Below are 13,147 nucleotides of genomic sequence, written 5' to 3'. Positions count from 1 at the left end.
TCGAGCTCCAAGAGCTCGACGTCATAAAAATTACTATACGGCAGATATATTCAATACTTCACAAGAAAGAAACAGAGAGCCACAATCGGATTTCCATGTCCAATAAACAGATGTCAAAAAAGGACTTGTAGCAATCATAATTTTATGTTTCAAGATGTGAAAGTATAGCCAGTAGTAACATGAAGGACTCTTACAATATAGTAATCGCAAAAATCTACTATGAAATAAATAATGACATTAAAATACCAATAATTTCCTTTTTTTAACATTTTAAATGTAAAATTTTAGTTTAAAGCTTTTGTAGTTTTTTACCGAGTTGAAATATTAAAAAAATTTCTTCACAATTTTTTTCTTTTGTTTTTTCTGAAAAAAAGTTGTGTAGATTGTTATCAGAAAAAGTGATTATAAAATGGTGATAATTAAGATAATCTGCAGCATATGCAATTAGAGAGAAATTTATAAATCAGCCTGGCACAGTCAGCAGCTGGAGCTCCTTATCAGCTCGGCACTCAGAGATGCTGTTATCTATAGCACCCCGGCACTACAAGGGTTAATCATCAGAATCAGTAGAAGGTCTTCCGTCGGAAACGGAAGACCTTAATAACTGCTCTTTCTGCACTCTACATGTATATAGAGTTTTGCGTATTTGCTTGCCTCCGTGTACCTTCACAATCCTGGCCCCCGACCACCCACAAGCAACATGCAAGGTTTCACTTTGAATATCATCAGTAAGATTCCACGGCGAACTTTTAGCTATGCAATTTTAGGACTATCTTCTGAATTATCTAACTTAAAGAACTGTATGCATGTATGCATAAAACGTTTTGAAAGGGAGTGTGCATAAGAGAATATATTTCTCTCCATATATTATGGAGATATTTTAATCAATGAAGAGAAAGATTTTAAAATGTTCCCATATAATGCCGGGTGAGGGGGCTCACATTTACGGAAAATAATCTTGCTGTAGTTTTAATATGTAAGTTTTGATTTGGATATCCTGTCCATTTCTTGTTGCCGGAAGGTAAAAATGCCCAAATTCAAGTATTTGAAAGAAAAAATGTACTGAATAGTTAGAGGAAGCCCCCCCCCCCCCCTCCCGAAATAGGATTTTAGAGTGTGGTGTACAGGTATTTGTTTTTTTTTGGTTCTGCTTGTCAATTCTTTTTGAAGGTGTCCCCTTAGAAAATCGTTTCTACAGGCTTGAATGCCTGTAGTGTGATTCTATGCATGAGTGTTTGTGGCACAGACCTAGAACCCCCCACATCCCTTTCAAAAAATCCTGGATCCGCCCCTGACTGATGTGATTAGTTAATTTTAGGCCCGTAATATGAAAGGAAGGGGGCATTTCTCCTATAAGAGACTTTCAATCGAATGCCAGTTTCCGGCTTTCATGATTGAACCAATTAAGAAAATTTTCAAAAAAAAATATAAGAGTCAATGATGGATCCGTGAATACCAACGCCAAAAAAAATCTAAGCCCCCCCCCTTTTTGACAAGGAAAATAAACCAGCTCGAACACGAAAAACCTTATCAGGGGATTTTGGTTGGACACTTCTTATTGACAACCAATTTTCTTTCTCTCTCTCTCTCTCTCTCTCTCTCTATATATATATATATATATATATCTATATATACGACTCTTCTTACCAACTCCAGTGAGCTTCTGTATCCTTTGGGGTGGTGGTGGGAATAAAAGGGGGGGAGTCTATTTCTTCCTTTACATTTAATATCTGAATAATTATAGAATTTCGCTGAATCCGCTACTGAGATAAGATGTTTCCTACTTCACGAGAAGGTTTTGGGCTTTGCTCTGACATAAATTATAAGAGCATTACATGCAATTATATCAACATTAATTTGAAGTATAGGAATTATCTAAAACTAGGAAACATGACTATAAAATCTACTGGAAACGGGAGAAAGGATGTGTTTGTTAATATAGTGCTACGTGCTAAAAGGTCAATGTCCAATAGAATATGTATAAAAAAAAAATTTAAAAAAACAAAAAACCTTGGAAATATTTTTTTTTTCTTAAACGCGTCAAACTATTTTTGCCACACTGAAATAGAATTTTGTATGTGCCCCCCCCCCCCTCTCTTTATTTCTGCCACTTCTTTCTACAAAAATATTCTCTATTTCAAGAATAAAAGAGCATTTTCAGGGATCGACATTAACGGATGTCTGATGGCCTGGGACAAGTAAATTCTCAGTTCGGGCAAGTGAAATTGTCGACGTACTTGTCCAATCTGGCAAGTGATTTTTTTCTCAAACAAATGTACATATTAATTTAATTTATGCCCTGTTCACACGGAGAGTTTAATTCGCAGTAAATTAATGCGAAGTAAAATGATTCGAATTAAACTAATGCGAATTAAATTGCGTTCACATGACAGCCAATGCGAAGTAAACTAATGCGAATTATAATTTTATTTCTACAACAAGGCTATTCAGTGAGACTATTATGACGTCATTTACAAATCACGTCATATACATTTGACATAATTTCATATGAAGTGTCTGTACACATTTTAGTGATTAACATAATTTTCCTTTGTTTTCCACTCAAAAATAATTCAAGTACCTATATTTGACCATCGGCATGTGACCTGTGACTTAATTCTGCCCTCTCGCATGCGTCAAAATTTAATTCGAATTAGCTTCGCTTAGCGTTAACACGGAGCTGATGCGAAGTAATTTAATGCGCAGTAAACTAATTCGAATTAAACTAATTCACATTAAAGTCTCCGTGTGAACGCGGATCAAATTTAATTCGCAGTAACTTACGTTTAATTCGAATTAAACTCTCCGTGTGAACAGGGCATTACATTAATTTAAAATAACACTATAGATTGAACACTTGATTTCCACATATCTGGATGACGTTTTTGCATTCGGAATTCGTTAATAGCGTTTCTGGGTTATACCGTTCATTTAAAAATCGGGTTCATTATTTTCTTTCGTAGTAAATATGCTCTACGTCTAACAAAATTTTGTCAACTTCTTATTAGGAAATTTGATTATTTATTCACGCACAGAATATAAGTACAGTGTAACACGATGTATCCTGATCAAGATAAGATGTATGTTTTATGGCAACTATCTTCCTTTAGTTTTGCTTCACAGTTATCTCTGAAAGTCATGATTCACAAAAGGATCCTACCGAAAATAATTTTTAAAAAAAATGATTTTATTAAAAGGAAATGGAGGGTTATTGCTGCATAAAAGTGCGTGTTTAAAGGTTAAATTCAGAAGTATAGTTTTGCTTCACAGTTATCTCTGAAAGTCATGATTCACAAAAGGATCCTACCGAAAATAATTTTTAAAAAATATGATTTTATTAAAAGGAAATGGAGGGTTATTGCTGCATAAAAGTGCGTGTTTAAAGGTTAAATTCAGAAGTATAGTTTTGCTTCACAGTTATCTCTGAAAGTCATGATTCACAAAAGGATCCTACTGAAAATAATTTTTAAAAAATATGATTTTATTAAAAGGAAATGGAGGGTTATTGCTGCATAAAAGTGTGTGTTTAAAGGTTAAATTCAGAAGTACAGTGGTATATATTTATGTACAGATGCAGCATCAAATTTTTTTACAGGTAGCTCAACTTGCCAAATTGACAGTAGTGCATTTGATCACATTTTTTCTTATCATAACATTTACAGTAATTAATAATTTTCTTCTTTTCAAAAGTTCTTTCCTAATTATGGGCAACAAAGTTTTGCATTCGGAGAAGTCAAAGTTTGAGATCACTTGCCCAAAGGGCAAGTGGATCTGAAAGTTAATGTCTATCCCTGATTTTATCCTTTCCTCTTATACTGTCTGTCGTAAGGCCTTACATGTATTAGCAAGTCCTTGTTCGTGTAAAATTAATCTTACAATTATTTTAATGTAATTAAATATAGTTTATATAATAGATATCAAATTACTTAGCACATGGTTTACCAATGTCACGTGATCGTAATAGCCAATCAAATTACTCCTCAAGTTTTGCATTGTCTCTCTAGCACGGTTCCTGCAAATCTCAAGTAAATTCCTACGGATTTTATTTATAATACTTACGTGAAACTTTGCCGGTGTTATTTATATTCTCTGTTGTGGACTGTAATATCTGAATAGCAGATACACCACCTGTAGTTCCACATGTGTTTGTTTATATGGACACGGGCGAATAGTCTCATAATCTGTGACTTATGTGGATGACCTATGCAATGTGATTATTGATTGTTTATATCTATCTATTTATTTACAAGTGACAATGTCTGGAAGGAAAAGAAAACGTGCTGAAACCTCATCAAGACCGACAGAAAGTAAACTTTCGCGTTGGAACACAAGTGAACCTGAAAATTGGACAGCATCGGAAATTTTGAACAAACTGAAATTGAAAGGAATCGTGCTGCCACAATCGCTCAAAAAGTCACAGTTAGTTCAAATATATCGGGACAATGTCAAGATGGTGCAGAAGATACACTTCCGGCATCTTCAGATCAGATAACCGAGAACGAGGCTGGGCGGATGTTAACATCCAGGCAAGAAGAACTGTCTGAAGCTAAAGGTTGCACAACAGTATTAATTTGCTATATATTCTTACCAAAATTGCGCAACTTTGAGTTGGTGGTATTAATTGAAAACAAACTTTTGAGAAGTTTCCTTTTCAGATCTTGTAAAACAATTCTTTATAAAGATTTTAGTACCAAAAAATACATAGCCATCCAGCAAGGCACGCAAGTTTGTCTCGCTCGAAGTCGAGCAGGTGCTTGAAAATCAAGTCCAGGACCTAATCACTCTTCACTCAAATACAGTATATAGAAAATTCAGCACACCCTAAATTTTAATGAATCTAGTCAATATAGGAAGTTTACATATTGTTTTTCATCTCATAAAAAAATTCAGCTCCAGTCTCGTGTTAAAATGCCCGAATCGGAAGGGAAGATTCAGGAATTATTTTGCGTCAGCCATGATTTGACGTGAACCTCAAGTGAAATACTGTTATGACACCTATACGAGGAATAAGAGACTCAGTGACAAAGTTAGCAAACGAACTGGACGTCCTTAAGAAGAATCAGCCGGGATCTAACCAGCCAGGAAGTTCAACCGAGACCAGGAATTACTTGAATCCTCAGTTCCATGAATGGAACCCCTCACAGAGTATACCTACCCGAGTTTCCTCAGACTCTTTGCCGTATGTGGAAACGGTATCACCAACGCTACGAAGCAACATAATCCAAGGTAAAGATATAAACCTAGCCTTACTTACCATGCCACGCGAGGGTCACCGACAGTGAAGGTAGATTCATCATACTGAAACACAATCATGATGCTAGGTTGCTAAGAAATCTAACTCTTAACGAATTTATAATAGCCTTTACGAAGTACAAAAACATCATTTGTGAGGTTTATCCTTCAAGACGACAAGAATTAGATGCCTACGAACATGACATAGTAGAAATGGCATCAACTACAAGAGGATTTGCCTTCTACGAATACCATAAGGCGTTCTCAGCCCGAGCAAGTGCACTCTTACTACAGAGAAACATCAACATCGACTGGTCAGTTAGAGACACTAAATTGTTTACAACCATATTTTTGGGACAAACTATGATACGATGCGAGCTCTGTAATAGCGCAACACATGCCTAACATTTCTGCCCCAAATCAAAGATGGGGCTCATATCTTCTGTAGGAAATCCAAATGGCAAGATGAAACAAACACCTAGTAATGTGGATGTTCAAGGAAGACCAAGAATTTCATACAAAGGGAAAGAAATATGTAACAACTTCAATGGATCAAATGGATGCCACAGGAATTCTTGCAATCTCCTCCACATATGTTCAGAATGCAAACTAAACAACCACTCTGCATCCAATTGCACAAAAGTAAAAAACAAATCCAAAGATCACACTCAATCGGATAAACAATGACTAATTTATGAAGAGAATGGGGACAGGCAATGCGAAACAGCGATAATCACCCCGATAAATACTTATTTATTTGAAAAAGAACTTACTAGACACCCTGACAGGATGTTTGTTGATTCATTAATAACCAGACTAGAGAAGGGATTTAACACTGGAGTAACCGTGTTACCTAACTCTACATTAGAGTGCAAAAATTTGCCGTCAGCTAGAAAACGACCTGAAATTGTAGACAAATTATTAGAATATGAAATGGAGAAAGGTTACTTAGATGGTCTATATGACATACCACCATATACCATTTACAGAATTAGCCCCATTGGAATTTCTCAAGGGAAATACTCAAAGAAACATAGACTAATCGTTGATTTATCTTCGCCTCACAATCAATCATCTGAAAAGAGTATTAATGATCTTATTGATAAAGACGAATATTCTTTGCAATATGTGCGCATCGATGATGCAATTAACATTTTAAAGACACTAGATAGGGAGTCACTCATGTGCAAAACTGATATAGTGGACGCCTTTAAATTAATTCCTATCTCGCAAGAAGTTCAACCCTATTATGGAATTAAATGGAAGAACAAATACTTCTTCTACAAGAGACTAGTATTCGGTTGTAGTAGTCCCAAAATTTTCGACATGCTTTCCAAAGCCATCTGTTGGATATTAGAATACAACTACAATGTTAAAAATATCCTCCATTTACTAGACGATTTCATCACATTTGACCCCCCTGGCGAAGGCGGACTGGGGGAGTATGGCAGTTTTGACCATGGTATTCAAAAAGCTTGGAATCCCTATTTCAGAGAAGAAAACAGTAGGTCCAGACACAGTGATTGAATACCTAGGAATTATACTTGATTCTAAAATTATGGAAATTCGTATTCCCTTTGAGAAAGTTGAAAGAATATTAACTTTCATTATTAACCTTCGATCGAAAAGATCATGCACAAAACGGGAGCTTCCAAGTGTCTTAGGCCATTTTAATTTTGCAGCACATGTAATCCCCGCTGGTAGATCATTGATTTCTTACCTACTTACCCTAGCCCACTCCGTGTCTGAACTTCACTATCATGTGTACTTGATGAGTGAGTGCAGAAAATGCTTAGCTATGTGGGAAAAATTCTTAAAAGGTTGGAACGGAAAGTCTTTTTCTTGGAGGAAAATGTCACATACATGGACGACATTTCTTTATATACTGATGCTTCATCAAAACATGGCTTTGGTGGGTATTATGCCGGACAGTGGTTTCAAGGAAAATGGCCAGAAGAAATTCACAACCTGGGAAGCGATCCTCTTTCTATGGCGCTGTTAGAACTATACCCCATAGTAGTGGCTGTGGTTCTATGGGGACATGAATGGTCGGGAAAACGAATTAAAATTTTTGTGTGACAATCTGGCTACTGTTCAGATAATTAGAAAACGTCGTTCTAAATCTTCTATCATAATGAAGCTTATGAGAAAATTAACCTTGAAATCAGCATGTGAAAACTTTCTTATTCTATGTGATCATGTCCCAGGTAAAGAAAATGTGATCGCTGATTCTCTTTCTCATTTCCAGATGGCCCGATTCAGAGAAGCAGCTCCAGCAGCATCGAAAGACCCAGTGAACAGACCATCACTTCAAAAACTTGTTTTGTACTACAGGATCAAGCGGGTAAATTGTGCGATTCTTCCATTAGTGAAAACACGAGAAATGCTTACATAACGGGTTTTAGGAGTTTCTGTAATTTTCTACCTTCCATTGGGATAAAAGCAGATGACTTTAGACCACCACCAATTTCAGAACAAACACTCATTTATTTTGTGACACACTGTTTTAAAGCTTTAAAACTGTCTATCAATACCATAAAGTTATACCTAGCAGCTGTGAGATTCTTCTATGTGAAAGCTGGCGTTCACTGCCCTTGGTTCACCATGAATGAAACATGCCCCAGACTGCACACTGTATTAAGAGGGATAAAGAAACAAAGCAATACTAGAGAGAAAAGAAGACCCATAACTTATAATATACTAAGTCAGCTACACTATGTTCTGAAACGAGGGATGTTTGGCAAACTCGTGGACACTATGCTAATGTCTGCATCCCCATTAGCATTTTTCGCCTTCCTACGATGTGGGGAATTCACCATTCAGAATGGAATCCTGGACAACATGTTATCTTTACCAGACATTATGATGGATGACACAATGAATGCATTCACCTTGGTACTAAATAGCTCAAAAACAGACCCTTTCCGTCAAGGAATAAGTATTAGGATCTTCAAATCTGGTAATGATGTATGTCCTGTCAACTCAGTGGTGGAATATCTCAAGATTCGCAAAACCTGGAATAATGATAGAATATCTCCTGCACTTTTCATTGACGAAAATGGAACCCCATTAACTAGAAATTTCTTCATCAGTAAACTTAAACAAATACTTAACTCGTTGGGATACAGAGATGAAAAGTACAATGGACATTCCTTCAGAATTGGGGCAGCAACATCTGCAGCATCGGGTAATGTGGAGGATCACGATTAAACGTTGGGAAGATGGAGGTCCGACTGCTACAACCGATACATTCGTACAGACGATGACACATTTTCCCACGCACAACAGGTGATGTGCAACAAATGATTCATAGTGATTAAGTGATGAAATGTTTCATTGATTCCTAAGGATGTGATTTTTCATTTGCAGGATAAACCATATGTATGTTACTTTTAGTTCTGTTCCAAGTCTCTGTTATGTAACCCGCTAAATAATTGCACACTGATGTAAATAGAACTGGAATCATATTACCTCTTGTTAAGACCTTTATATTCATGGAGTTATTGTACATGGTCAACAGTAACATGATCAACTTGTAACTTTCATCTAGGATGCTAGGTGCATTTCAAAATTATATATCAGTGTACTAAAGAATTTTTATTGAAGGAATGATGGTTTTCCTTACAATTTTGATACTAATATGGATTGTTTCATGGCTTTGTTTTTATGTTTGTACTCTTAAATTTTCAACAATAAGCATATTCACTATAAGACTTTTCACCTGAGAAATTTATGATTAAGTAGATTTCCATTGGATTGTTATTGTAAAAATTCTTAAACCGATATTTAGTGGTAGAACTCCTTGTATGAAGTTTTCAACTAGGCATATTATTTCTTTGTTAGTCTATCATACAGTAATATTGAATGTTTCAAAACTCTGTGTATATGTATACATTTGTTTACTTAGCAACTTTGTTGTATTTAGAGGATGTTTATCAGATTAAGGATGGTGGTGGTAACAATTTCTTTTGGGGACTCTCAGCTATCTCAAACACATCAATTATCCTGTTTGTGATATCTTCATTTTGGGCATTTCACACATGAATATTTATGTCATGTGTTATACAACCCCAAAGAAATTGCATTTTCAGCATACATGGTACATTCGATTTCTACAAGGCCATCGGCCGCAAACACATGCACAAGGCTCCTTCAGTTACAAGGCCATCGGCCGTTCAGACTTACAAGGCCATCGGCCAATCATACGAGGCCATCGGCCAATCATACAAGGCCATCGGCCAACTACACAAGGCCATCGGCCAATCACACTAGGCCATCGGCCATTCACACAAGGCCATCGGCCACAACATGCTCAAGGCCATCGGCCACTCATATCAGTCATTCTACGATAAATGGACCAATTCAGAGTAAAAAACGTGAAAAAAATAATTGTTTCAAATAGCAAAATGAACATCATAATTCTCTAAAGGACCTATCAGTGAACCTGAAAACAAAGAATTGTCCACAAATCTGGTATCGTTAACTTTTTACAACAATTTTAAGATACCATTGATTTTAAGGTAATGTTACGGAAGTTAATGCTTGATCAAGCCTTATTATTTTTTAAATAAAGCTGAATTTGACCAATTTTTCGTTTTTGATGTTCAGTAAAGAACGCTAAAGTATGATTCCTGAAGTCTCGCATGAATCTGAATTTAAATTAAATTTTCGGGAAAAATAACGTTACGGAAGTTAATCGTTACAGAAGTTAATTTCCAGCAATAAAAGTTAAAAATCTCTTCAATAGTTAAAATCAAAGTTTGTTTTGGGATATTAAACAAAAGTATGAAGCATTTCGCTCCCAAAATAATCAAAAATTTTATACCTTAAATGCAAAAACTTTCCTGAATTACCGTTACGGAAGTTAAATTTTTAAGAGAGACAACTGTTTTTGTTTAATTCATTTTGTTATGTCGAAAATGTAATCGTGTAAATTTGCTGACTCGCAACTAGAATTGATGATATAATTTCCGTGGTCACTTTTAGATAAGTTTCAGTTCTTTTTGAAATCTGCATTCTATGCGTGAAATTTAAAACAAAACCGTTACGGAAGTTAATCGATTTTAAGCGACATGCTTATAAATTCACACTAAAGGAGATCTATGCATTTCTTTGCGAGAAGTGGTTTGATTTCTTTTTATATAGGATAAAAGACATTTTTTAACATTCGTGGCACTCTATTCGGAACGATTTTATGGCTGAAAATTTCACCTTGAAATTTGTATATAAATGAAGCGACATTAAGATTTGCAGTGGAATACGTTTTTCAACATTACATTATGTTCATATCAAAACTTTAACTGCATATATATCGGTGAATATTTACAAAACCATGTGTGTACTTTAAGTCTTATAGTTGAAATCGACCTTTAAATTTATAATTAAGACATTACAACGGTTAATTTGCAAGCGACATAAAAAATTCTCAATTGGTCATGTTTTTGTAGAATGACTGATATGTTTAAACATTTTATCTTATGCAAATGTTCACTGTGTATGCATTATTTGTACATAACTGATTAGCATTGATGATGTGTATAGCTGAGTAGTTCTCAAAAGGCAAATAAAGATTTTAAACTATATCAGATTTAGTTTTATATAAACTGAGTATTTGCAATATATTTATGCCTGTATATACCGTATGTATCTCACTTCCTATCTAGACATATAAGAGCATTACATACACAATACTGCTCTATTTATTCACATGAAAATCATGATGTGAAAATAAAATTGAAAGTAGTGAATGTTAAGCAATACGTCAATAAAACATACTAAATTTATTACATTTGTAGGTAAATAGATACTAATAAGTTTTGAGAAGAAAAACATGCAGAAACATCATTTATTTATCTCCACTTTACAACACACCACGAATCACTGTCCTGCATACACTTATTATTTTACTTGAATAAAATATGGCCTAGCAATTGGCTGGTTCGTAAAGATAAATATCCGCGAGCTTGGGGTACATGCGAATCTTGAGCTCGCAGATATATCTTGCATGCATATTCATCAAAGTTATTTAATATTTAGTACACATGTAGATGTAAGAATTTATCTTGATGTTACATGTACTCTCTTTGTTAAAATACATTCAAAATTATAATCAAGTATAACGCAAATTTCTACCTTTATTTATTTCTTGCAGTAAATATATATATGTACATGTATTTCGAACAACAAATCGGGTAATACAGTTTACCTATATTTATATGTCAGTTGATAAATACATGTATGGATTATTTTTTGATGGGGGCTGGGGAATTCTCGTGAATTCATATAAGTCAATAGCATAGATCTTCAATTTCATTTCATAACCTTCGATAAGATACTTAGTGTTCTCTCCGCTTGACTCGCCGCAAGGTGACACTGTGAATAGCCATATAAAAAGACTCCCTACAGAAATTTACTCATTCTTCGATTTGGCTTGTGAGTGACACCTTACCTGGAATTGTTACGGTCCACTACACTTCGTGGTGTCCGTGTTTGTATGACTTTACTTGTTTTTCTTCTTGACCTTCCTTGATTTTATGAGGAGTTTATTGGATGTTCTTAGCATACCAGACAGCTCTATGTCCTTTTCCAACTGATCGAGAGAGCAAACTAGGCATTCTAGGTCTAGTTTGCCGACGAATTCTCGAGGACACGTTTCTCGACATGATGGTCGCCATTTTGATAACGGTGAAACCCCAAGTAGTGGGCACAATGAAGCTCAAGCTCAAAGTAAGAGTAGAGCACGCAAACGGAGACGCTCTAGTTCGAGTTCCGGCTCCAGTTCAGATTCTAATTCTTCTCGTTCTAGTAATAATTCTAGAGCTTCTTCTCAGAATTCCCAGAAGTCGGGCTCGGAATCCATTAAATCCACAGGAAGTAGAGAAAACAAAAGTAGCTCTAAACCACCTAGACGCAGTGTCACATCAGAAACTGTGGACGCTTATGAAAGGTTTGACATTGAAAGTGTTGTCAAAGGAGAAAAACTAGACGAGGATTTGAAACAGTTTTGTCGTCCCTTCTTCTCTAAGTACTTTAGTGACGAAACTCTAAAGACTAAGATATTTGACAATTATCCTGTTCCTGATGCAGGTGATCTTTTCAAAGTGAAAAAATTAGATTCCTTTATCAGTCCTTTACTGGAAAAGAAAAACAAATAATTTGATAAAGGTGCCAACAAGGGTGTGCAAAATATTCAGTCGAGAATTTTTAAAACTATGGGACCACTTTCCAAATTGTGGAGTATTTTGGAAAATTTACGTGCTGCTTCTACCGATTCATATGAGGTTGACAATGTTGATGTTGCTCATATGTGCTCCCTATTAGAACAAACGGTTTGCTTACTTGGTCAAGCCAGTGTAGCTGTAGACCATCACAGAAGAATCATTGCAACTGTTAAAATTACTGGAGATTATAAAAAGGCTAAAGCTATTTTGGATGAGAATTCAGAGGCTTTAGAAACTTGTGGAAGTAAACTTTTTGGTGATAAATTCATTTAAATCTTAAAAAAGACAGGAAAGAGACGTAAGGAGGCAAGTGAAGTTGTGGATGCCTTTCAACCAGAGAAAAAGAAAAGAAGAAAGTCTTTTTACAATCGACCTGCAACTTCTTATGGTAACAAGCAAAGGTTCAGACAGCCCTTTCAAGATGGGCCCTCCGGCAGATTTTCGGAGGGCAAAAGACTTGGATACAAGTTCAACAGAACAAACCAGAATTACAGAAAGAAATCTGACAGGTATGGACACTATACCTCAAAATATAGAAAGGGGAAGAACTCCTACTTATGCAGAAGAAGCGTTAAGCTCATTTTCTGTAACAGTTCTAAAAAAATCGGAAATATTTCCAGAAATTCTGAATTTAAATCTGCAATTAGTAGATCAAGAAAATGTAATCCCTGTGTGTGTGTGTGTGGGGGGGGGGG

The 13,147-nt window shown here is 35.6% G+C and overlaps 1 protein-coding gene and 1 pseudogene across 1 annotated transcript in view; one reads left to right on the top strand and one right to left on the bottom strand.

Moving 5' to 3' along the window:
* LOC133191008 (protein bicaudal C homolog 1-like) overlaps positions 1-13,147 on the bottom strand; it is a 524,664-nt gene that overhangs the window by 309,602 nt on the left and 201,915 nt on the right. The gene's annotated exons all lie outside the window — the stretch shown is intronic.
* Positions 7,096-8,538, top strand: LOC133190604 (uncharacterized; annotated as a pseudogene).

The sequence above is a fragment of the Saccostrea echinata genome, unplaced genomic scaffold, assembly GCF_033153115.1.
Source record: "Saccostrea echinata isolate AGI-Se365-2 ecotype Australia unplaced genomic scaffold, CSIRO_AGI_Sech_v1 ptg000022l, whole genome shotgun sequence".
NCBI lineage: Eukaryota > Metazoa > Mollusca > Bivalvia > Ostreida > Ostreidae > Saccostrea > Saccostrea echinata.
The sequence above is the reverse complement of the archived record's forward strand: the minus strand, read 5'-3'. Positions and strand labels throughout refer to the sequence as shown.